This window comes from Meles meles, chromosome 9 (assembly GCF_922984935.1).
Source record: "Meles meles chromosome 9, mMelMel3.1 paternal haplotype, whole genome shotgun sequence".
NCBI classification, from domain to species: domain Eukaryota; kingdom Metazoa; phylum Chordata; class Mammalia; order Carnivora; family Mustelidae; genus Meles; species Meles meles.
The window spans coordinates 26,251,166-26,277,892 of record NC_060074.1 but is presented as its reverse complement, the minus strand read 5'-3'; the positions used below and the strand labels follow the sequence as shown (position 1 = coordinate 26,277,892).

General features: G+C 39.2%; 1 pseudogene; it reads right to left on the bottom strand.

The window, feature by feature from the left end:
- Positions 1-19,958: 19,958 nt before the first annotated feature.
- Positions 19,959-20,096, bottom strand: LOC123951188 (annotated as a pseudogene).
- Positions 20,097-26,727: the final 6,631 nt, after the last annotated feature.

Sequence of the window (26,727 nt, the reverse complement as noted above, 5' to 3'; positions counted from 1 at the left end):
AAGATAACCACCAAATGATAATAGAAGAAGACTTAAATAGAAATAATAATGAAGTTCCTTGGTCCTTATGCATTAACTTATTAAACGACATAAAATTAATAAAGGGGTATTTACGAAGTCATATTGTCTTAAATCATCACCTTTTTTTCTCAAAAAATTGTTTTTAGGGGCATCTGGGCTGCTCAGTGGGTTAAGCCTCTGCCTTTGGCTCAGATCATGATCTCAGGGTCCTGGGATCGAGCCTGGCCTCCGGCTCTCTGCTCAGCGGGGAGCCTGCTTCTCTCTCTCTCTCTCTGCCTGCTGCTCTGCCTACTTGTGATCTCTCTCTCTCTATCAAATAAATAAAAAAATTTTTTTAAAAACTGTTTTTATTTTTGCATAACCAGAATGAAGCTCATCAAAACCAAAATCACAATTATTTCAAGAAAAAGCTATTCTACTTACAGATTCCTTAAAAAAAATTATAGAGGTCTTTGAAGTAGGAAACCTTTGCCTTAGAATATATGCTAATGAGAGCAAAGGCCTTACTTTGTTCACTGCTGTATCGTGGCACCTAGAACAGTTTTTAATAAATACAAAACATTCTTGGCAGTCTCCCTGGCACAGAAGTAATAAAGAGCAAAACAGTACCTGTTTCCCCAACTACGATTAAATTAATGCTTATAATTAGCAAAGAAACTGTGTTCATTGGCTGGAAGAAATTGGAATGCAGTTAAGGAATTTGGAAGGTTGTGTTGGTTAAATGCTAGTGGACACTTAATTAAACAACTGAATATCTTCTGGCAGCTCAGGTGTGAACGGGTGAGTCTGGGTCCTTTCTTGCCGCCGATTATCTATGGATCAGGGCCAACTTCCAGGGCAGGCAACCTGCAGAGCTAGACCAAGCCCTGTCCTTAGAAGACTCCATGCCTCGCACAACGCTCTGCTGTCACCCTGCAGAAACTCCTTACAGAAGAGCAAGCAGACCTGCTTTATTTTATGATACTGGGTCCTGAAAATTAGGCAGCCAGTCCTGCTGTATAGAGTTTTTACAAAGCTTGAGTCAGCAAGAGAAGGATGCTGTGTGAATGACTGACAGTCCAACACAGAGAGACAGCTTAGGAGGAATTCAATGAAAGTCCTAATACTTTGAAAAATTCACAATAGTATTAGCCTGCCTTGTTTCTTTACATTTTCATTGTCCTCTCAAAAAACCTTTATCTAAGGACTTGAGCTATCTCGGTGCATTTATTGGTCATTTTTGTGGTTGACAAAGATGACAAATGACAAGTGACAGAAGTCATCGTTGAATTCCTAAGTCCCAATAGTCTGTAAGCAGGGCAAGTTTTTCTTTCGCAGTTCTCCAGAACCACTCACCCACCCCACTAAACATTTTAAAAGATTTTAATTTCACTTGGTAGGTCACTCTTTGTAATGCAGAAATCATAGTACTCAAGGGGACTGTAAAGTCAGCTTCTTTAAAAAATCAAAGTCACATACCGAGGATTTACAAGTCTCTAAAGTCTGAAGGCTGCAGTGGAACTCTACTGTAGACACTCCAGACACACTGCCGACACGTGTATTATACTTCCTGTGTACTGCATGGTTCGCGGGAAATGTCCTTCAATACATTAAGACACACTATTTGCCATGACTTGAGTTCTTTACACTTAAGATTTTATCACTGAAAGAATATTACCACCTCTTCCATTTAAATCTTAAAGACATTTACAAGGCAGTAGTTTGGAGTTAAATCTACATCTTCTCTCTTCTGTCACAAGATATAAGGTTGGACTAATCTACTTTGGACTGTAGTGAAAGGGCACATGGCATAGTTAAACTCACTCACTGGGTCATGAGTATATTTCAAGCAAATTACAAATCATGTTTAATATCATAATCATTTGCATAATATGTTTGCAAACCTAAAACTGTCCCTGAAAGAAGAATATCCCTAAGACTATCCTAAAAGCATAATAGTTTAATTAAAACTAGAACCAGATATATTTGGGCAAAAGTAGATTTCAGAAGCAATTTCATCAAATCCATAAACAGGCCTTGGATTTGGATTTGGATGTGGAAGTTGTTGTCTTGGGACAGACATTTCCCATCTGCTCCAGCAGGAAAACTCTGCTTTTGTTGTTTCTTTGATCACAATCTGCAATCTTTTTTTTTTTTTTGTCTGTACTGTCATTTACAAATTATCTTCTCCCATTCCATTGGTTGCCTTTTTGTTTTGTTGACTGTTTCCTTTGCTGTGCACAATCTGCAATCTTTATTGTTAATTTAATTCCTGCAAGTTGAGGGAAACTTCTATGCCTAATACCGTGTTAGAGCCTTCACGTATCCATTTTAATTCCTATGATATTTTGAAGAACGTTTATCCGTTCAAGCCCGTGTCTCACACCTCTGCCTGGAGTCTATAACTGGACCTCGTTTTCACATCTCTCCACTTTCCATTCTCCAGTCGTCTCAGCATATCTCAAGAGTGTTGCCAGCAGGAGCCACACTGCCACTTCTCTGACTTGTCAAGTGTTGCCCTGTCTGGAGGGCCCCCCCATTCCTCCTCTTAGGTATTCAAGTTCTTCTCTCTGGGCACCCTGGTTTGTCTTTCATCTTCCATGAATACTGTCCACATTTATATTCTTACTATGAATTCTTTGTGTAGCACTTTCTTGGGAGAAGGGTGAGAGCATGACAGGTGAAATATACTTTTCAAACAAGGAAAAGAGTTAGAAGTGTGTGGCAGGCAAAGGAAAGAATGGACTTGTGTGACTTGATTACAAAGTGAAAGTTGAGGGGCACTTGGGTGGCTCAGTTGGTTAAGCTTAAATGTCTGACTCTTGACTTCGGCTCATGTCTGGATCTCAGGGTTGTGGGATCGAACCCTGAGTCGGGCTCTGCCCTCAGCCAGGAGTCTGCTTCCTCCTTTCCCTTGCCCTCTACCATTCACACTCACACTCTCTCTCTAAATCAATAAATAAATCTGATTTTTAGAAAAGTGGAGGTTGAGAAATAGGGGCAGCACAAGCCAAAAGAAGTGTTAGGCTCAGATTATTAAGGCTGTAGAATATAATTCTTCTTACTGGCAATAGTCGGTGAAGGACTTATAACATGGGAGGGCCCTGATCAGATTTGTGCTTCAGACAAGTCAGTCTGGTGGCAGTAGGTAGAGGATGGATTGGATGCTGAAGAGGTTAACAAAGAGAAAAAGAATATATCACAGAAGGATACCAGCTAAGTCAAGAGTTTTAGTAAGACATAGCAGGGGGAATGGCCATGTGAAGTAGGGGATATGGAGAAAGAACATTCCAGGCAGAAGGAACAGCAGTACAAATGCTTCGGGGTGCCATATGGGAAGAATGCTAAGGAATCCAGTGTGGCTGGGTCAGTGAGAACGAAAGGGAGAGTGGTGGGAGACGAAGACAGGGAGATTGAAGGGCCAGCACCAAAGTAGGCAGGACCATGTAAATCTCCATAGGGCTTTTGGATTTTGCTTCTATGTGTTTGAAGAAGCCATTGAAGGGTTTGGGACAATGGACCGAAGTATTTGTATTTAAGGTTTTAGAAGCATCACTGTCACTGCTGTGTAGACAGCAGGCAGGCAGGGGAGGCAGGGAGACAGGGCTATTGCAGTATTACAAATGGAACATCAGAACTGGAGGCTTGGACATAGATATAGCAGTGGAGGTCAGAGGAAGAGCTGAGTGACAGAATTTGGTGACAGGATAGGAAGTGTTGGCTGTGAAGTGTGGAAGAGGAGGGGAATCAAGGATGACCTCCAGAGTGAGCCATGATCATTGGCAGTAGATAAGGCTCCGATGAAAACACAGAAAGCAGTGTGACAGCAGCTCATGAGATGTAACTTGTACTGATGGATGTTCAGTAACTGCCAGGAAACAGAATAAATGAGAGCTACAAGCTGGTCGTCCTTTCTACCCAATCGTAAGACTGTGCCTCACACTATTTTTTTAGATTTTGTTTTATTTCATTTCAGTGTTCCAAAATTCATTGTTTATGCACCACACCCAGTGTTCCATGCAATGCGTGCCCTCCTTAATACCCACCACCAGGCTCCCCCAACCCCCAACCCCCACCCCTCCAAAACCTTCAGTTCATTTCTCAGACTATTGGAGGAATGAATGAATCTTTCTTCAAAAGTGGCCAAGGCACCCACTTTTCCTGCCTCAAGTTCCCTGAGGATCATATATCTTCCGATCCTTGAAATGGCAGCCCCAAATCCCCTCTCCTCACTCACCGCCTTGTGCAGAGTCTGGGATGATTGACTCTAATTTGCCGTATCTATGATTGGGCTTTGAAATATTATTTCCTTCTGGAGTGCCCTACATTCTAACCAGTATAAGCTGTGTTGTCAAGCTGTTTTCAACCTTAATTTTCTTAAAATAAATGGGTGCACATATATTTTTAAAAGGACTGGTCATGTTTTAGTTTTATATTAAGTCACACACATGGATTTCAGTGAAAAACAGTTTCCTCAAAGTTACAGAAAGAGCCTTTGTCACAAGTTTAAACTGAAACTTTTTTTTTCACTAGCAGATGAGAGCTCTGTGTTGCAGCCAGTATCCAGCTGTGCAAGTTTTCAACAGCTGGAATTATAATAAGCCTCATTCTATGAAAATGAGCTCATTATTCTTTAGTTTGTGCTGATTCTCAATGAATCCATAAAGGGCTTCTCCAGGTTTGAGGAGAATTTCATGAAAGAGCATAAAGAACATTTAAAACAAAATTTTAGATCTGGCAATATTAAAATGAGAGTACCTTTTTGCTCCGCCTCAATTTTGAAGTCAGGTCGCAAAGGGTAAATGAAAATGTTAGCATGTATACTCTAAAGAAATACTCAGCTAATATTAAATATGCAACACTGAAATTAATATTTTAACGAATATTATATTACAAACCAATACTAAACTAATAAAATAAATATTGAAGCTTAATAATTATAATAGTTATATTTTTATCCTAGCAGTTATATTTTTAAGCTCGCCAGTCACTATGTGATGCATTGCCTCATCCTCTCAAACATGCATCTTAAATCACGCAGAAAAATGAAAAGCTAGTACAATTAGTTTTAGGGTTTGGGTTTTTTTTACTTTCATTCTGATGCTAATATTTCGGTGATGTGATCATATCCCATCCTCAGGGTTGATTTGATTATGTCTTCAGATGAAGTTACTGAGAACTTAAATTATAATCAAGTAACTTAAATATGTTAAGCTACTGGAAGAAAAAAAAAAAAAGCCCCGGTATTAAAAATGTATTAGAAGCAGGAACAAAGAGTGAAAGATCAATTTTTGGTCTGAATTTAAGTATGTCTCAATATTTTTGGTTGAATATTTGAGTCATTTAGGAAATAAGAGGGAATTAAAGAGTAAACTTACTAGGTCCTACAATTTAAAACTATCCACTTCTCAGTCGAAACATTTTCAATGTTCCATTTTTGTATTCCTTTGATGTGAATGCCAAAAAGCCTCACTGGAGAGACATAGGACAGAGGACCCATAATTAAAACAATAATGGCTATGAAATTCAACCTCTAGAGTATTTTTAGTGTGAACTTCCTGCCGTGAAAATTGTAGAAAATCACGAATAACTCAGTTGGATTTTGATCAGCTGGGAGTGTTCTAATCAGCTCAAGCTGATCCTTTCCACCAAAGTCCAAAGCTTCCATTCACTATTAAATCACTGAATGCAGATCTATTCACTTGAGGATGTCACCTTGAAATGAATGCACTTTTGTAAACGCCACTTAACAGGATCCCTCTACAAGCCACAGGGAGATGCCACACTGGTCTTCTTGTTAGGTTTTCCCAAAGCTGATTTCCTCAGAGGGAAGGGAAGAGTGCTGTCTGGCATCAAAACCAAAGAAATTCCTGGGGTTTTAATTCCAAGCTCTACCTCTGACCACATTCAACCTGTAAATTTCCTCTGTGCAAGATTTCACAACGTGGAATAATGTCTTCCCTTGTGTGCGTCTCGCAGAGTATAAAGTCCCTCTGTAACAGGATAGCATCTTAGGATATGTGAAGGAAGGAGATTCTTAAACAATTTTGAGTGCCACGGCTAATTGGCCAGCCCCATCCCTGAGGAAAGATGTTATTGACATTATGTCTTAGATCTAGTTTACATGTTTCAGAAGTGACTCCTGTTCTGGAATATTCTGTTCTGATTCTGACACCTGGATGCTATGTGATTCAAAGAAAAAGCCTTATTATTACCTTATTTTATTCTCAATTTATTAAAACGTCAGACCTGCTTTTTGTGAGGTAAACTAAAATTTAGGCATACTTAGAGCAAGCAGGACATAAGAACCCTGAGTTATAAGGGCAATACTCACAGTTGTTATGTTGCCTATAATGGTAACTGCCAGATACTTAGGGGAGGTAGCAGAAATCCTCAGACACAGAAAGCCTTTATAACATTACCTGCACTAATTTAGATTATGATAACACAGCAGAAATGTCTTGCTAACGACCACCTGCTGATACCGCTAGCTTGCTAGTCAAACAATATCTTTTATTTGGCCTGCATGCAGTCATTTAGAGAAAAGATTATAGAAAATCCATTAGTGTTTGGTCCAAAAGAAATCTTTCTGTTGGAAATGGGAAACATATTCATTTTTCAAAATACTATATATTATTTGTACAATCTCCTCTGAGAACTTGGAATCCTAAATCAGCTTGGAAAGATGCTCAGAGACATAGAATTCTCAGCTAATGGTTTGAGGTTCTCACCTTTATTCCCTGAACTTGTTCTGTAACCTGTCCTATTGTGTGGAATGTACAAGATATGGGGAAGAAACTCACAACCTCATTCCAAAAATAAGATTCAATCCCTTCATTAATAAACAGTAATTATTAATTAAATATATCTTTACTGGGAAGTTACCATATGCCATCAACTTTACTAGGCATTTACAATATAGATTTTAAATGCCTAGTAAATCACAGCTGTTATGGAGCTTAGGGTTTAATGGGAGATGATATAGAATAACTAGTTATTAGCATGTTACATGTCATGATGGAGATAGACAGGGGCTATGGAACAGTGTGATGGGTTAGGAGACCTAAACTAGCATATGTCTCAAGGACTCCTCTGAGGAAAGAGCCCCAAGTGAGGGCAGAAGTTCAAATTAATCAGGAGAAAGTGTTGAGAAAGAGAGATGGGGGGAGAGGGGGTGTAAGATGATGCCAGAGAATAGGAAGGGGCTGTGAGAAGAAGCCATAGAAGGAATTTAAGGGTTTAAATATACATATACATATATATATCATATGTAATTATATATAAATATACACATTAATATATACATATGTATATATAATGATTGTATATAAATATATACATTAATATGTAAATATATTCTAGAATCTATATATAGAGAATGAATATATATATATATATAAAAATTCTAGATCACACAGCAAGGGAAAATATAGGTAAGGGGGATGAAGTTAATTAGATATGGAATGTTAGTGAGAAGACCACTGAAAAGTCTCAATGAGAAATTCTCCTGTCTTAGTCTAGGTGCATAAAATTCCATCCCAAGATGGTTGGAAAGGTTTGATTTTTCTCTGAGATAAGTGAGAGGTTAGGGACACTGAGTAGAAGTGAATCAGGAAGAAAACAGAAATAGCCATCTGTAAGCAAATCCCCAACAATTGCAGGTTGGGGTATTAAGAATAAAACTTGCATCTTTTTCAGTTTTGGCTGAAGTTGGCACAGTTATGAACTGCCCTCCTGATAGAAGAGGAACTTGCTATCTTGACAAAAATTTCAGCCAACAGTTTTGATTAAAGAAAGCAGCATTTATTTTGATCGAACAACTTTTTGTTTTATTTCAGCCTTGTCTTTGATCTGACTCCTGTCAGAACCTTTCTTTTACAAGAGGCCCTGAATATTACAGAAGGCAACATTTGTAATTTGAAACAAAGTGGTCTATTTTGGGCTAGTCATTACTTCTGAGTGGCTCTCCAAAAAAGGGATGCCTCTACGGTAGATACTCCTTCCCTGCCCAGCTCTCACCCAGCCAGCGCCCAACCAATATTTCCTAATGCCATTTGTAACCTATGTTTAAATCAAAGCTATGGGTGATCAAAATGATTCACAGATATGAAACAAATCCACTGGAATACAAGGGATTTTTTAAAAAAATTTTTCTCCGCAGTGTGTGCTCCAGAACCTAGAACCTAGACACTCAACAGTCATTGAAATAAGGAGAAAACAAACGTTGACTAAGAAATATTGACATAATTTCAAAGACTTCATCTTTTGCCCAAGATCCAGGGCTTACTGAATGAAGAAAGTACATTCTTTTTACCTTGGTATTTAGACCCTCTTCATCATAGTCCCATTTCATATGTTTTTTCTCTAGTCAACCTACACTATTCCTGACTCTACTCCTACAAAATGGTTGTAGGTTTTTGTTTGTGTACCTTTTCTTCTTTGTTCCTCAGCATAGAGTTGTGCTTTTCATCTCACTCCTGTCACCCCGTCTTCTACCATCAATATGCTCACTACATTTTCAGGACTGGCTCAGAGACCAGTGCATTCAGGAAGCTTTTCCGAAGAGTGTCTCAGTATATCTAGATATACTCACTCCTCCTCTTAAAAACCCAAGGCACTTTGTCTCTCACTGTGTCTCCTTGAGTCTGCCTTTCTTTAAAAATAATTTAAGCACTTATTCTATCCTATTGTATAATGCAGTATTTGCTGAGGAAAACCAAACCACTCCAGGTATTTCCAATAGAGGGAATTTAATAGAGGGGATTTATTAGGTATGTGAGGAAAGAGTTGATGAAACAAATAGGATTTGGAGGCAAGCCAGAGATGAGCAGTAGCAGAAAGCTCTTCCTGCACTTAGGGCTTGTGAAATAATGTGAGAAGGTGGCAGAGATGGTATTGCCACGATCCAGAGCCAACTGGTCAAATGCACAGCGGGGGTCACAGGGATGGTAACTGTCTTCTAGGAGCTGTATCATTAGAGGTGACCCGGTAGCAGCCAGACTTGCCACACAGTTTCACCCAGTTCTTCTCCCCTTGATGAGCTCTCCAATGTCTTCCATTAGCCAAATCTAGCTGGAAACAAGTTGACAAGGGAGACTTAAAAAGGGTAGCTCCACACAATACACAGAAGAGCAGGGGAAGGTGGGATGATTGTGAGAACAAATAGGCAGATAAGCTGACCACTATTTTATCAGAAAAAAAGAAAGCCAGTGTGACAAGAGAAACCTTTATAGTACTCTTGACACCAGTACAGTACACAAAATCGTGATTTGATTGTATTATTATATTCCACTTTTAAAAAGGAGAGTATGATTCTGGGCAAAGATGAAAATAAAAATTTACACCTGAAGTGTTATTTAAACTTCACTTCTTTCTGCATGTCCACTAGCCATCAAAAAAATTTTTAAATATACAAAACCTACTATTTACAGTAAAATGTCATTATGAATTTGGCCCTCCACTTCTGCTAGTCCTGGCTTTCTCTTTTTCTTCTGAGACTCTCCTAGGTTGTTTGATTCAGCAAAGCAGAGGTTCTAGATTTTGTTTCTGGTTTGAAACCCTGCAAAAATCTGATGAAACTCTCAATTCTCTGCTGGGCATGGAGTGGGGAGAAGGAGGAACATTAGCACATGTACTCCATGCTGTACACAGTGTCTGAGTGCTCACATGGCCCAGAGTTTGCCCCTAGTCTCCTACTTCACAGACAGCTGGAAGTCTTGATAGTCACATTTCAATTTAAAAAACAGCACACAGGGGCGCCTGGGTGGCTCATTGGGTTAAGCCTCTGCCTTCGGCTCAGGTCATGATCTCAGGGTCCTGGGATCGAGCCCTGCATCAGGGTCTCTACTCAGCAGGGAGCCTGCTTCCCCCTCTTTCGCTCTGCCTGCCTCTCTGCTTACTTGTGATTTCTGTCTATCAAATAAATAAAAATCTTTAAAATAAACAAACAAATAAATAATAAAAAAAATAAAAAACAGCACACAGCATATACAGCACATGAGACTCTGATTTCCTGAGTGTGGACATCTCTAAATAACCCAAACAAGTGACCATAACTCGAAAAGACATGGTCTAGAGCTTCAATAGATTCTCAATTGGGGTCACTTTGCCTCTCAAAAGACATTAGACGATGTCTGGAGGCATTTTTCATCTTCATGACAGGTATGGGCGTGCTGCCAGCATCTACCTGGGAAAGTTTAAGGAGTCGCTAAATATCCTACAATGCACAGGGCAGCCCCCATGACAAAGAACTATCCTGTCCTAAATGTCATTTGTGTTGTGGCTAAGAAAACCTATTTTAGAGCAATAGCAATTATATGCTTCTACTGGTTCAAAAGATCATAATAGTTTATAATGCAAGATATACCTTCCTTTCCTTGAAGAAGCTATTGTGTGCTCCCCAAATAGACACTTACATATATTCTACATACTTAATTAATCAGATTTCACCTGTCTGTGAGTTCTAAGGTTCTTAATCTTTCATGTCAACTCTGTCACTGTACTTTTGTGTCTTGTCTACACCTCATTCATCTGTGAACAATGAATTTTTAGTATGTTTAAAGAAAAGCCATTCTTCAGCCCAAGAAGGTAGGTATTCAAGAAAACATATACCAAAGAGCATGAAAAGGAAATACCCCAAATCTTAACTATACAAAGATTAAGAATATGAACTCAAAGTACCCTAGAGTATCCAAGTACAAGTCTACTTTGTTCTTTTTCCCAGACAGGTATGTGTCAAAAGCCCCAGACTAAATACTCTCCGACCTCAAGCCACACTCCTATAATTCCACTTTGACAGTAATGAGTTTCCAAAGCTGTTTCAAGGTAGGGCACTTGGGTAAACTGGACCCAGGAAACTTACTCTGGCATTCTATTTTGGAAAAGGTTTATACTTCAAGTCTAGGCTGATCCTAGGGGAGTAGTTTTTCTGCTGGTGGTATATCTGATGTATGCACCTGCTGAATCAGGCTCCATATTGGCCCTATCAGGTGGAGAACCTCCTATGGGGTATCTTATCCAGAAATGAGTCTGGACCACAATAGAGTTTCTTTTCTAGGGAAGGCCAACAGACAAGATTCCATCCATACTCTACTAGCCCTCTTATACTTCGGTTATGCCTTGGAGACTCAGAAATTCTAGTTTCCAGGCAAGTACCTGCAAACCCAGGCTCTCGACTAGACCTAATGTCAGACCAACTATTGAGGACCCATTCTTTTGACTTACCCTGGCCCACTGCAGACCACCCTGGGACCCAAATTACAAACAGACTCTCATTACCCCAGGCTCTTGGCTTACCTGTGTGCCAGGTCAGCCTCAGACTGGTGTCTTCAATACCAGGCTCTGAGCAGGTCCCAGCACCAGATTGGTTCCCATGGACCCAGATGCTGGGCCCTGTGGACCCAGGTCCAGGTTGGCACAGATGGATCCAGGTCCGGGAGCCATCACTACAGACTCAAGTGCCAGGCCCAACCTAGTAATCGAGAGTCCAGGTAGGCCCCCCTGACCCCTAGTCCACAGGTTGTGAAATGAAGCCCACATCCTTTAGCCTAGCACCATCTAAAACTCTGACATTTGGCCTCCATATACCTTTTCTAAGCTTACTTCCCTATTTCTCTTCCAATACCATGTGTTCCTACTTTTTAATAAGTTTCTAGCTCTGCGTATTTAATAATATTTCCTCCTTTATCTGAAATGCCCAACTTTAAATATCTTAAATGCACTTATTTTTGAAATGCCCTCTCTTTTAAGACTGACTTCATCCTACAGTCAAAAATACCCACTCTTCTTTTAGAATACCATCTGAACTCACTATTTCACTAAAAGTACTTTTCACCTCCTTACCTCCTGCATCATAACTGTACATGTCCTTTATGGCTGATCCATTTTGGTGTCCCTCCCAAAGCCTGCCAGCATGGTGCTTTTTACAAAGTGGATGTCTGCCACATTTTGGTGAAGTCCTCAAGTAAAATATTGCTGCAAGCTTGGTGCTCTGCATCTACAATGTCTTCAGATTTATTGCTGAGATAAGTAATTTTTGATAGTTGGAATCTGAAAGAATAAAATGTTAGGATAACTGAAAATCCAGCTGAAACTATCATAAAGAATGCAGCATGTTGTGTGGGCAGCAGGAAATTTCTCTCACATAAGCCACTGTTAGTGGTTTGCATCAACTTGGTTAGGCTATTATATAATCAATTACTCCATCGAACACTAATCTGAGTGCTGCTGTGACCGTATGTCAGAGATGGGATTAATGTCTGTAATCAATCCACGTTAAGTAACAAGATTACCTTTCATAATCTAGGTGGCCCTGATTCAATCAGCTGCAAGGTGTCAAGAGCAAGACTGAGGCTCCCCTGAAGAAGAAATTCCCCTTGTGGAGAAGAGCACAGCTGCAGTTCAGGCCTGTCTTTCCTGATGGCCGCCCTGTGGTTGGGGGACTTGCCTGGCCAGCCTCCACAGGCCTATACAATCCAGTTCTTTGTAATCAGTCAATCAATCCTTCCTACGGGTTCTATATCCGTGATGGAACCCTGACCGATCATCCATTATGAAACATTTTACCCCAAGTTTTTAAAAGTTTTTTAAAGGACCTTTGGTGATTTTATATATATGCATGTATGGGTGTACTCACATTCCACAGATATATACGTATGCACATACATGCACACACAGAGTACAGATTAAAACAATACGAGACACCTATTTTGCCCAACAAATAAGCAAATTCAAAAATTTATAATAACGTTCAATGTCACTGAGAGTACTATGAGTTAGACCCTATTTGACTGTTAATAAATGTAAATTGATGCAGCCTTTCTGAAAAGCAATTTTTCCCCCCAAAAAGTCCCAGGCTCTGAGCAGGCTGTCAGGAAGGGGTAATTCCAGGCACGCTGGAGCCCACGGACCGATGCTACTGTTTGCAGGCAGGGTCTTCCAGTCTCTCTCTTTTGAAAGCCTACTTGTGAGGCCTTTCGACTGATGAAATCAGGCCACCCAGAGAATTTAGAGGGATCTCCCAACCTCAAAATTAATCGGAGAACTTCATTTGCACTCAGAGCACATCTTAGTGCCCACCTGCCTCAGTAGAGACGGTAGCTTAGCCAAGTGGTACATGAAAGCCATCACATGCATACAATTGACCCCAGTTTTGTAAGAAGTAAATAGAAAAATAAAAACAAATATAGAAAACAAGGCTGAAGAGAAATACCCAAACATGGTGAAAGTGTTTATTTCTACATAGTAGGAAGTACATAGAAGATTTGATTGTTTCTTATATCATCCTGCCTGTCTCAAAAATTTTAAATAAATATATACAATATTGCTCTGTGAGTCAGAAAAATATAGGATTTTTAAAACGTTAACACATTGAATACTCAAGGACATAAAAGCAAATAAAGAATAAATTGTCATTTATTTAGTCAATACCTTTTACTATAAAAGCTGCTATTACTTAAAAAAGGGATTTGATTGAAAAGCATCATTCATCCTCTTATGAGCAATGAATCTTAAAACTTGGAAAGCCTTGTCTGACATAGGACAGGCCTGCAGAAGTTCTTACAGAAAGGGACATTGGAGAGTCTAGGACTCATCTCCCCTGGAAGGAGACCTCTCTCACATGGCCTTCAGGGGGATGTGAAGTTTCCAGATCATTTGGTTTTCAGTTGCTTAACTATTGATATCTTGACAAAATCTAGTGTACTACATTGGTATTATCCTGTGTGTTATGAGTGTAATGAATAAGAAGAGGAAGATAGATTTTCTCTAATGTAAATAAAATATTTTTCTCATGATATAATTACTGTCATACAAGCCAGCTTCAATTTCTCAGTGAATTCAAGATTACAAAAAGTCACAGCTGGAAGAGATTTTAGACCAACTCCCTCTTTTGACAGAGGGGGAAGCCAAGGGCATGAGGAGTGAGGTGATTTGTTCAAGGTCACCCAAATGAGTTAGTTGGGACAAGGACAGAGCTGTCATCCAAACATTCTGTGTGATTTTACTAGGTTACCCTGCCTTTTTACTATGACTTGTTTGGGTCAGAAACATCACTAACCCTCAAGAAAGCATAATAGTAACAAGAAAAAATGCTGTTGAACCTAATAATTTTCCTTAATTATAGTTATTTAATTTATGTAATTGTATTCATTGTGTTCAAAACTGTGCTGTCCAACATTGTAGCCACCAGCCACATGTGGCTAATGTACACTTGAAATTCATGTCTCTAGCATGAATGAGGAACTAAATTGTTTAAATTTAATTTTAATTAATTTAAATTTAAATTTACAAACTCATACTTGATTAAATTATTATAATTAAATGAGCATAATTCATAATAAAATAAGTTAAAATGATTTAAAGTTAAGCTTGGAATAACGTGGATATATGGATCTACTTTTGTAACTAATTTTATGAAATCTAAATGAAGATTAAGTATTTCCAGTGAAGATTAGTATGGGTTGCAAGTATAAAATACACACAGGATTTCAAAGACTTAGTAAGTACAGAGTAAGAGAACATAAAATACCTCATTAATAACTTTTATATTGATTACATGACAAAATGATAATATTTTGGATACATTGGGCTAAATAAATGTTACTAAAATTAAGTTCACCTGTTTCCTTTTTACTTTTTTCCACATAGCTATTAGAAAATTTGTAATTACATGAAATGATTCCCATTATATTTGGGAGAGCTAATATAGGACCTCATTTTTTTCCAGATTTGTAATAAAGTTTATCTACGTGTCTCTCTTGTTCTTTCAATTATGTTAGGGCACATATGGAACACACTGTTGCTGCTACTCATTCGGGATCCTTCTTTGTTAGTTTCTGAAACATATCAGTCAGAGATGAGCACCTGCAACTTGGGATGTCGGCTTTGTGATGTACTCCTGGTGAAACAGACACTTGTACAAAATTGTAGGGATTTAGAGTAAAAAAGTAGAAGGAAACTGTCCTTATCTGGGGGGAGCTATGCTGCTCTGCTGTGATCACACCACCTTGAAATCAGTGATGTAAATCCTAAAGATATATTTTTAATTAGCGTCTGAACCACAGATGCCAAGGAGAGAAGGAGATCTCAGAAGAAACCCAACCTGCCAAGACCTTGATTTTGGACTTCCAGCTTCCAGAACTGTGAGAAAATGAGTTATCTGTTATTAAAGCCATCCAGTGTGTGGTATTTGTCATGGCCCGCCGAGCAGATTAGCATGGCATCCTTCTCAATCACCCTTGACTAAGCGGTCCTTCTCTAGACAATCATCAAATGCCATTCTGTGGATGGTACTCTTCTTTGTCCTTGAAAGAAGTGTTCCTCACCTTGCCCTAAGACATTACCTCTGTATTACTCGGTATCCTCCATAGTCAAATTCATAAGTGCCACGTGGTCTACTTTTTAAAGTCAGACCATCCTATATATTTTCTCCAAATATGACGAAAACCTCTTTAGCCAGTTTTTCATGATGGATTAAGCAAACACAAAAGTAACTTAATGTTTATGAACTATGCTTAGAATCTACCACAAGCCTTAGGGAGTTTGAGAAGCAGTTGGTGAAGTAGAAGGAGTGAGGCCCGTGCAGGATTATCGATCCAGGTTGAAATTCGGCTGTGTACTTGTTCCTGCAGTGGCCTTGGGGAAGATTAGAATCCTCCTGAGTCTTTGTTTCCTCATCTTTAAATTAGAGCTACTAGTTCCTACCTCAAAGGGTTACTTTGAGAATTAAATGACATAACATATGCCAGGTTCATTGCAAATAATACCACCTAATAAATATTAATCCCTTTGTCCCTAAGGGAATGAAAGTTCCTTTGAAATATGACTACGGATTCTTTTTAAAAACAACAAAAGTGTTTTATAGTTAAAGAAGGAGGGAGGAGGAACATCTGTTTATGGTGTCCTTTGGTGAAAGAACATTCATTTGTATTCTAGGGCAATGATTTAGCCCTAATTCTCCAGACGCTTGAATGCAGTTAGTTGGAAATGCATCATCATTTAGCCTCTCTGGAAGGGAAGGGGGGTGTCCCTGGTGAGCTCTTGGAATAAGGGCCTCAGAGCAACCATTCTCAAATTCTGAGTTCACTTTACCACATGACTGAGTTCTGGAAGATTTGCTTGCTTTTTTCCTTTCCTCTTGATCAAAATAATAATGGTAATACTTGTTTCACTCAGGAGAAAATTTATGCTTAAGAAATTACTTATGGGAAGCTCCAAATATTATACCTAGAATACCCCTATTGTACATTTTCACACACACTTGCATCTACTTACCGATGAGATGTACCTATTGCAATCAGAAATTCAATTCCACAGACATATGGGCATCGGCTGTAGGGAAGTTTGTCTCGTGCTTCTGAGCAGAAAGGAGACAAATGAATAAACTGGACCCAGTCCTTGCTTTCAAGTCCTGCCATGATACCGCTATTAAAAATAGAATTTGAACTCAACACTTCACATGATTTTGAAGTGAACACTAAATGGAGAACAGTCGCTTGTCCCTCATACCTCTTCTCTGCATAATTGCTACTGACAAGACTGCTTGGTCCCCACAGTTTCATTGCTCTTGGAAAACTGTCCAGGCTGTGGGGATAATCTCTTATTAAACTGTGTCTTCTCGCTTGGATCTGTGCTCCCTGCTGGTGGAACAAAACTTGGATGCCCAACCCTCCATGCTGTGCTATTAAGATGAAGGGGTCTGCTTTAAATCCACACACTCTTCATAAAAGAAAATATATTAATCTATCCAGATGTTAAACAATAACACATCAGTAAGGTGATATTCCACCAACACAAATGATGGGAATATCAAGTTCATTTACATATTTTTTCCAACTACTTTTCAAAGATTCAAAGGAAACGTGATCTCTAAAAGCACAATACAATTAGAATACAATCTGTTAAAAGTCAATGTTTTACCTCCCTAAAGGCATTAGACCAGAAATAAAATATTTTTATAAGAAACGCCTCTTAAATGTATTAACTAGGTGCTATGGGTGATACAGAGACACCTGAAAGGATTACTGTACTTGAATTGGTGAGAATGACTTTGGATACTGTATTAGTAGTGTGCTAGGGCTTCCGTAACAAAATACCGCAGGGTATTTTGGCTTAAAGCACAAAAATTTATTATCTCACTGTTTGGTAGGCCAGAAGTCCCAGATCAAAGTGTCAGCAGGATGGGTTTCTTCTGAGGACTCTCTTCTTGACTTGTAGCTGCTTTCTCCTTATGTCTTTGTGTGGTCACCTTTAGCTCTGTGCGTGTGTGCTAACACCCTCTTCACATAGGGACACTGGTCATATGAGATTAGGACTCGCCCATTTGAACTTGTTTAATCTTAATTACATCTTTAAAGGCCCTATCCCCAAATATAGACACAATCCCCTGTACTTGGGGTTATGATTAACATATGGATGTTGTGGGGACACAATTTAGTCCATAACAAGCACTCAGGACAGATCTTTGGACTCACGTCTTCAGTGAGGACACTGCGGATCTGACATTCTGGGCCACCTTCATCCCTTGTCCAACGGTCATTCAGACTGACCGCATAGGGTGCCTGTGTGGTGAGGATTACATACTGAGCATTTGAGTGATATGGGCAGAACCAAAATCAGATTGTGGTTCTTCCCCCCTACCCTCACTACCCTGTATTCCCGCCTTAGCCAAAAGGGATGTTTCAGAAGGGCAACTGAAGGGTGTCTATAAAGAAGAAATGGGTGACTCTGGGAGAAGAAAAAGGTTTGCTTTGATAATACACACCAGTGGCAGTTGCATTCTATAGAATAGAGAATAGTGACCAAAGGAAAATTGTGAAACTTCTCCATGTACACTTTTGTCATTTAACAATTTGAGAGAATTTGGAAACACTGGATTAGAATGTAGACTTTCCTGTCACATGATAGAAAAATGGCATGCCAGGCAGGGACGGGGTCTCTTTCCTTCTTGTTTTTAGCTACCTGCCCTGAGACACATCCCTCCTAGAACCCAGAACTGACCTGAGAGCCCATCCAGTCCCACTGTTTAACCCTATGGGTGAAGAAGCCGAGACTTTTAGAGAAGAAGCTTCCCAAAGTAAAAAACGTGGAACAAAGTCAAGGCTGCACTCTGCATTCACAACTCTAGGCCAGCGCCCTTCCCACCATATCTTATTGCTTCTTGTTCTGAAATGCTCTGTCCTCATGACTTTGCTTCTGGGGGTGTTTTGTTGTTAAATTATTAGCATACTGCCCCTATTGCACTGTATATATGCATGCATATTTTAATGCAGTGCAGCATATACATATAATACATAATCTATACTGCCCTCACATTTTATATGTATTTTGTATATAGACAATTTAATATATATATCACATAATACAATAATGTAATTGATGTATATTGTGTATATCTATTACAGTAGACATATGGTGTCACTGTTTTGTCAGGCTCTGTCTGTGTTAGGGGCTGCCTCTCAGCCCAGTACCCTCTCTGGCTCCTTATTAACTTTCCACCAATCTCTTTTGCTGGATGATCATACAATTTTCTCCCTGTAGCCCTAAGAAAACCATGCCTGGCTCCGTTATCAAGGCCTTTTCTTGTCCATAATGCTTGGTGTCTCTTCTCTTCTTTGCTTTCCCTGTTTCTCTAGATCCTACAGATGACCTGATTCCTAACTGATTACCTGTATTGAATACCCCCCGACTCCAGCTTCCCCTCAACTCAGGCATGCTCTCCTAGTCTTTCTATATTCCCTTGAGCTTCTGACCTGATCTTTCCCTGAGGTTCTCTCTTCCTGTATGCACTATTCTAGCATCTTGCTGTGATACAAGAAGTTCTATTTGAAGCAATTTTATAATAAATTGCCTTAGCACATTAGAGAAAGTTAAGGAACTGGCTGGAGACACTTCTCCTTCATGATTTTTAATCCTCAGTACCATTTTCCAAACACAAAATGAATAGCCATATACCCTAGCTGTAGTTTTCCTTATTTGCTAATTTTATTTCTTCCTTTTTCGTCTGAAACACTATCCCAGTTTCTCCCAACCCAATGGACCCAACCCACCCAATTACCCTCTGGGTTCTCTACCCTTTGGTTTCATCCAGTGACCAAGAATTGTGATCATAAAATCATCAGATCGCTGTAGCATACAGTCCTTGCCAACTATAAGTACCTTAATGAATTCATGGTTCAGGGGTTGGAAAACTCAGCTAGTCCTGCTGTTTACATACACATGATTTCCATTTAGTCATGCTGAAAGCCTAACTTGGTTTCAGAGCAAGCTATGTTATACTGAAACATCAGAATCACGACACTGACCTCCAGAAGATCTAAACATGAGCATGAATGTGGGCTTACTTCAATTAGCCTGAAGTGGTCGCCTATCTAAATTTCTCTTAAAAACCATACAGACATTTGTTTTGGTCATTCTTCAAGAACTGGGTTTTGGGCACAGAAAAGACATTCTGAGAAGAAATTCAAGTAGGTATTTATAACACATCTCACCCCAAACTCTCTTGAAATGCTTTTATACTTTTCCACCAATCATGAGACATGGCAATATCCAGGGTCACACTGAGAGCAGAGCAGAGCACAGAATAAGCCCCAGTGGCTGGGAGGAACTTCATCCAGGCAACGTGGCTTTGATGGGTTTTGCTCCCATGTAAATTGTTGTGGATTATACTCCACTGACTGGAAGTTAAATCTAAGAACTTGGTCTACATTGAAAAAGTTTAATACAATGGGAGATATTTACTACTATGAAATGAAAAGCAAAATGAGCCTGACTAACCTGTTAATGCTCATTCCTTTGAGATATTTTTTTAAGCATGCAATCCCAGTTATATTTTCCTACTGGTTACCAAATAACCACAGAGGTGAGTGTGTGGCCTCCTGTATAAAGACCACCTGGGAGCAAGTCTTGCCACTTATTTGCTGATTTCACTTCTCTGTGTCTCCCATTTTTTCATCTGTAAAATGGAGATAATCCTAACACCCTGTTTTTCATTGGTGTGAGGATTAATGAGTTAATACATGGCTGTACTTAGAATCATTTCTGACACTTGATAAGCATTATATATACACTTGATCTTAGCCAAAAGGCCGAGAAGCGATATATATACAAAAATTAATTGACAGAAGTAATTTAATGGAGAGTCTTGCATTGGAGCTCTAATGAAGAATCTTACTCTCTTATTATTCTCTTGTTGCATGACTGTGAAATTATTCACCCAGACTACAAATTATCTGCACATGTACTAAAAAGTAATTTAATGAATTAAGATAGTATGTAATGATCAAATATTCTACATCTGGCATTCCCAATAATAGAAAACATTTAAAATAAGTTGCAAAAATTATACGAGGTGTACTGTTGGGGTTCTAGACCTTGGAAAGTGGGAGAGAGAAAGAGTGAGTCAAGAGGAATAAAGGCAATTGAGGACAGTGTTTGTCAGTAACTACCAACAAACTCAGGGGTCTATTTACACAGTACGTCCTTAGTACGTAAACTCAGACCACACTGCCACACGTTCTAGGGGACAGCTGGTTTCTCAAAGCCAGATTTCATGAAACTAGCACTGCAAAAGAGCTTCCATGGAAAGGCTGTTTGGGGCTAAGGCTATTGAATAACACCAGCCTTTTGGGAAATATGTTTGGGAAAGACCCCGATTCATAAAATTAAAGAAACCACACTCTGCATATTTATTATTTTAAAGTCTGTCCCGGAGGGGAATCAAATCAAAGAGGACTTATTTTTATTAAATAAGATTCTAGAATTTGTTGCTGATCGGGGCCTTTAAAAACAGTCACAAGACTGAAGTTTCAACTTGAACTTCTCTCTTTTTTTTTATCTGCTTTACCAAGTGCATGAATTTTTGAACCACTCAAACAGATCACGTCAAAAAAGATATTGAAGAAATTTGTTCTCCTTCATCATAGATGGCTTTTACAGAAAGTACAGTTAAAAATCAGTTTTTCAAAGTGGATTTGGTGCTGAATGTATGAAAGGTATAAAAAGTATTTTGCTGAAATTTTTGCAAACAGAATGTTAAGTAGGTGCTGTATAGTAATCAATTTAAAAACCTATTTTTCAGGTAGTAAGAAAGTAATTGGCCTTTTCAAAATACTAAATCATTTTAATAACTGTTTAAAGATCCGGCCTGTGAATTCAGAAACCAAATATCTGCCTATAGAACATCATGTTATAAATCATGTAAACATCTGAAAAAATGAATATAAACTTTACTTTTCATTTAGAAGTATATATTCCTCTATGCATGACCCCCTTCAGATGCCAAATCAGTGCTTTATTCTTCTTCTTGAAGCTAGCTAATCACTAGACTTTAAGCATTTGAATATTTCTGTGCTACAACCTTTTCATCCATAAAACAATTATTTCTGTAATCTATCCTATATAATAAATAATAAAGGTCACAAATGCTTTGAACTGTTCAAACGAAACAATGTTTCCTAACTATATGATTATTATTATACAATATCAGAACAAGGAGGGACAATCAAAGCCCTCATAGTGTTTCTGGACCACACAGCCAACATCTTCTGTGTGCTCTGGTATCTTATGTGCATTATTTCCAAACATTCTGGGACAGAAAAGATTGTTATTTATATATACATACATACATTCATACCTATATATTTATAGCCCTCTTTTTTTTTCCTTGAAAGATGCTGGAATATGGGACTCGGGGGATGTGGGTAGGCAAGCCTGGAGGAGATCAGAGCAAATTAAATAAATCTCCATTAAAAATAGAGAGACTGAGAGCTATGGTAAGGGGCTGGGAAGATTTACAACCCATAGCTGGCAAGGAACAAGAGAAGAGAAAGATGGGTTTTTTTAAATATGAGAATAAAATGTAGTGGACAGTGTAATGTAAACCGCTCCTCTCATTTCCCATACAAATTTTGAGTAAAATCACTCTACTGAAATGGTTTGGTCTGAGTAGAGCCTTCACTGGGGCTGTGAAGAAGTGTTGAGTTGACGCCCTGGGTGCAAACACATGGCGAGCCCATGGACTGGAGCACAGGGACTACAACACCTCTGAAGCTAAGCACTGACCTGATACCGTAGGCGAAAATCGGAGGCTCCGAAAGACTGCATCACACGCTCATATTCACCCCCATTGTCAAGCAACAGAGTTAGAATTTGAATCAACTTCTCTCCAGCCTATGTTCTCTCTGCTGATTATTTCCTACCCACTGAGAGAGAACATCCCTCACACTGAGAACTTATTAATTCATCTTCCACTCCCCGAGGGCTAAGAGTGACTGGCCCATGGCAGATGTTCCATCAAGCGTTTGTCACTGATTGCAGGTGCCCGTAATTCATGGCGGTGCTAGACTGGGCAGGCTCTGCTTTCCACTGCAGGCTCAGCACTTAGCCCAGGACCTGGCATCCAAGAGGTGCCAAGAAGATGCTTAATGAATAAGCTCTTGAATCAATAGTATCTAGCCCTCAAGGTCTTTCGATTCTTAACCACTTTTTTGTAGTCCATTATTAAGGTGATAACTGCCTAATGGAAGGTCTAGAAGGGTGGCTTTTCAGGTTTTTAATAACGTTACAGCTATGCTTAGATGGACAACACTTTCGTCTGTCATCTACCTATCTCCAGAATTTACACCTCATGACAGACCTAGTGAAAACACGTGGTTCAGTAATACACCCAAGGTCCCTTGTCGGCATGTCCAGCAGCTTTGGTCATGCTGAGCAAGAAGGATTTAGCAATAGATTCTGAAGTCTTCACGATCCAGCTGTTTCCAAGTGCCCCATTCTTTTGCATGAACGTTACATTTCCAGATCAAAATGTGTGCGTTTTTGCAGGATGCCTCATAGATTCTAACACGGGGCTCTTTCTTTTGATTGCCTGATTCATTTCAAAGAAAAGATTTCTGATTTCAGCCCGTGGCTTAGAGCCCTAGATGTTATCTCAGCGTGGACATGTAGAACATAAGTGCCATTTCCAGCGTGATGTATAACACAGCAGGGCATGGATAGTTTGCTGACAGATAAGCTTCCCTAGGAGCAAGACATGAAATAAAACCTTTCAGAATTTAAACTTAAGAGCTAGTTTTGCTTACCCTTGAGGAGTTAATGAGATGCATCCTATCATGTTGATTTGTCTACTCCCATAACACCATGTACCACTTCTAATAGAATTTGCCAAAGGTGTAATTTCACAATTATCTGTACGATGCTGAGATGAATGTCTACCTCCCTGTACAAGACTATCAGCTGCCTGACTCTAAGCTGTCATTATTGGTTGGTTGTTTTCTTCACCATTGTATCCCCATAGCCTAGTACAGGGCTTCAGTACCCAATAAATATTGTTGAGTGGATCAAATGAAAACCTGTACACTTGTAAACAGACAGGGTCTGTTTCCTAAAAGAAGCATGAATGCGATAGTTCTTAACTTTGCTTCAAACTTAGTCCTAAATCAACAGAATCAGGATCACTGAAAATACTGAATGGAAAGCAGGATCCTGGGCTCTGAATCAGAATCTCTAGGGACTATGGCCAGGCAATTTACCCTTTTAATACACACTCTGGGCCAAATCTCAGGCGTGCTAAAATCTGGAAACTCACCGTTACCTAGTTCTTTTATTTGATGGCATAGTGCACGTCAAAGGGAAGATTTTCATCTTAAATCTGTGATTTAGAGCCCCAACCTTATTTGAGCCTATAAATTGAAGGCAAATGCCACCAGAGATAGGCAAGGCTTTACTCAACACCCGGTGTTATTTCTGTCTAAGATAGCACGAGTTCGAACAAAAAGCTGTGCCTGAGATTCTGGAATTCTCAGTCTTTGGGGACAGGCATACAATTCTTCCCGTCATTCAAGAAGCACCTGGGACAAATCGTTCCGAGCCAAGCATGTATGTCTAATGTGAAAAGCACACCTCTAATTAATCATCTTGTTCCCAGCTGGCATGCTGTCCCTGGAATTGCTGCAAGCAGGACTGAAGGCCCATTCCCACCTGTTTTCCAGACACATAGGACTCGTATAAATGGCCTACTAATTTTGTCGCTGAGCTTCTTTTCCTAATTTGGTTCATTTGTTTATTTTTGTCAGATTGTGAACTAGACACTTCACAATCAGGTAGCTGTAATGGGCAAGATGTTGACTCATTTTGTTAGACATCGAGAGAGGGGGAAAGTGTTTCCCTTATTGAATCTGAATTATGAAAGGTAGCGTGTTTCAAAACAGAAAAATAACCATATTGCTTATAATTTGTGCTCCCGAAAATGCTGGTTAATAGCCAGACCAAGTCAAATAACACCTTGTTCCCACTGGCTAGCTGTGAATTTCCAGCAGGATGGCTTCACAGAATAAATCTAATGCACTCTTCTATTCTCCTTTACCTGTTGGGCTATATTTCAAGAGCATGTCTCGTTTTTTGAAAAGGTTGTTTTCATCCATCATGTTCTCCCTTACTTGGGCATACTGAGCAAAGACCAAAATAATTTTTGTTTTCTCTTCTCAGATCTTAAACGAAGCAAACGATTACTATGGCATGGAGAACTCCTTAGACTTTAATGAATTCTTTATCTTAGAGTAACATGTTGGCTCTTATGCTTCAAAAGTGGTGGCAAAAAATGAATCTCAAAGTCAAATCCATTCAAATGTCTGCTGTACTTAAGGTACTTAAGGTTGCCATTTATCTTGGCATTAAAAAAAAAAGTGTAACCTTTTGTGAAATTTATAGTTCATTGTCTCTCAAACCAATTTGAATTTTCTGAAAGTCTCCCTTAAGTTAACCATCCTACAGACTCTAGCAAGAAGAGACACATGATCCGTGGACTGACTGGCCTAGTTTTCCAGCCCTAGGAATACTGGGAATGAGAAATCTCCTTTTTCTGGAAGCATTGTGCACAGAATGGGTGCCAGCCATAGATAAAATGTTCCCGAAAGTGTGAACAGAGCCTTAGTTATATTACAACATCTCTGCCTCCCAATCAGGTGTCAAACCTGGCAAGGAAACTTTACTAGAATGAACACATTCTCCAGTATGACTAAGCTAAAGGAAACCAGCTGTCACCGCTAACTTACCAAGACCTAGATGCAGTCACTGTTGAAAACTACGGAGATGTCTGTAGGTGGTTAGTTAATCCAGTTTAGAAGGAATAAAATGACTGAGTCAAATGTCCACCTCTTTTCTAATGAACAAGGCATTTGTGCCACTGATGTGAAATAAGAAAAATCCACATAATTATCTGAATAATTTAGAACTTTTTTCTCATGACTTTAGACTGAAAGGTAAAGACACAACCTTAAAATATGAAGATGATAACAGACCCAAATTAGCACATCCTAGCTACACACAAAGTGAACAAGCACTTTGTCATCTCAACCAGTATAAGCGCAGACTATCTCCTTACCTCCAAAAAAGCCTTTCCCAGTTTCCTGCCAGGGCCTTCATCCCTGGTGGCAACCTCCTACATGGGAGGCTCTCAAAATATGAGCCCTATATCAGCAGTAGCTCCTGGGAACTTACAAGAAATATAAAATTTCAAGTCCCTCCCCAGACCCTGCAGAACCCACAACTCTAGGGTAGTGGGTTGGCAACCTGTGTTTAAAGGAGCCCACCAGATGGAGCACCTGGGTGGGACAGTCTGATTAAGCATCCAACTCTTGGTTTTGGCTGAGGTCATGATCTCAGGGTCTTGAGATCAAGCCACGTGTCAGGCTCAATGCTGAGCCTGGAGTTTGCTTGAGGTTTTCTCCCTCTTCTCTCCCACCCAGCTACTGTGTGGGATCTCTCTCAAACAAAAATTCCGCCAGGTGATTCTGATGTTCACTAAAATTTAAGAACTACAGTGCCAGTCCATGTGTTGTTCTGACCTTAATTAAAACTTTCTTCATTTACATTTAGGAATTTCTCACTATGTAAGTAGGGAGCTAGTCCACCCTTTAGGTGGCTAAGAGACAGGCTCACAATCCACCCACTTTGGGATCTTTTGGGTTGCAAAATGTATACATTCTCCTCCATCTCCCTCCTTATTTTATTAATTTCTCCACATAATTTTGATGTCAAATAGGTGCTTTTCCAAATTCACAGATTCCACACATTCTGTATTTTATAAGTAGCAATGATAATTTCCACTCATCCAATTCAGTAGGATTTTGTCTGTTTTTTTCCAATAGTTCCCAAGTAACAAGTTCTTAGAATGACATTTCTATTACAATGTCAGAATTTTCCTCCCATCCTCCCATGACCCAGCCATTCATTTTATTACATACATATTCACAACAATAGTTCTTGATTTTGGCATCATATCAGAATCATATAGGGGAGATTTAAAGAAAAATCCCAATGCCTGGGATGTATTCCAGATTAATTAAATCAAAATATCCGGGAGTAGGATTTTGGCATCAGTTTTTTTGTTTGTTTGGTTTTGGTTTTGTTTTTTTAAAATTTAGAGATCCTGGTTGATTTTAGTGTCTAGATGGAGTTCAGAACCACTATATTATAGCATCTATATGTATCCTATTTTGACATCTTTATTATTCTCAGAAATTCAATTCAGGATCTGGTTGCACAAACACCTGTGTATCAAGTACTCTTTAATCCATTAAACACTTAAAAAAATCCATATACTTGTTCAGGCAAAGAAAATAAGTAAACATTTTTTGAACGTGATATTGAATTGAATTGTGAATTCAATATCCACAAAAGTGGACAATGCCTTATCTCAATAACGGTAGACTCCTGAAAGTATGATTATTT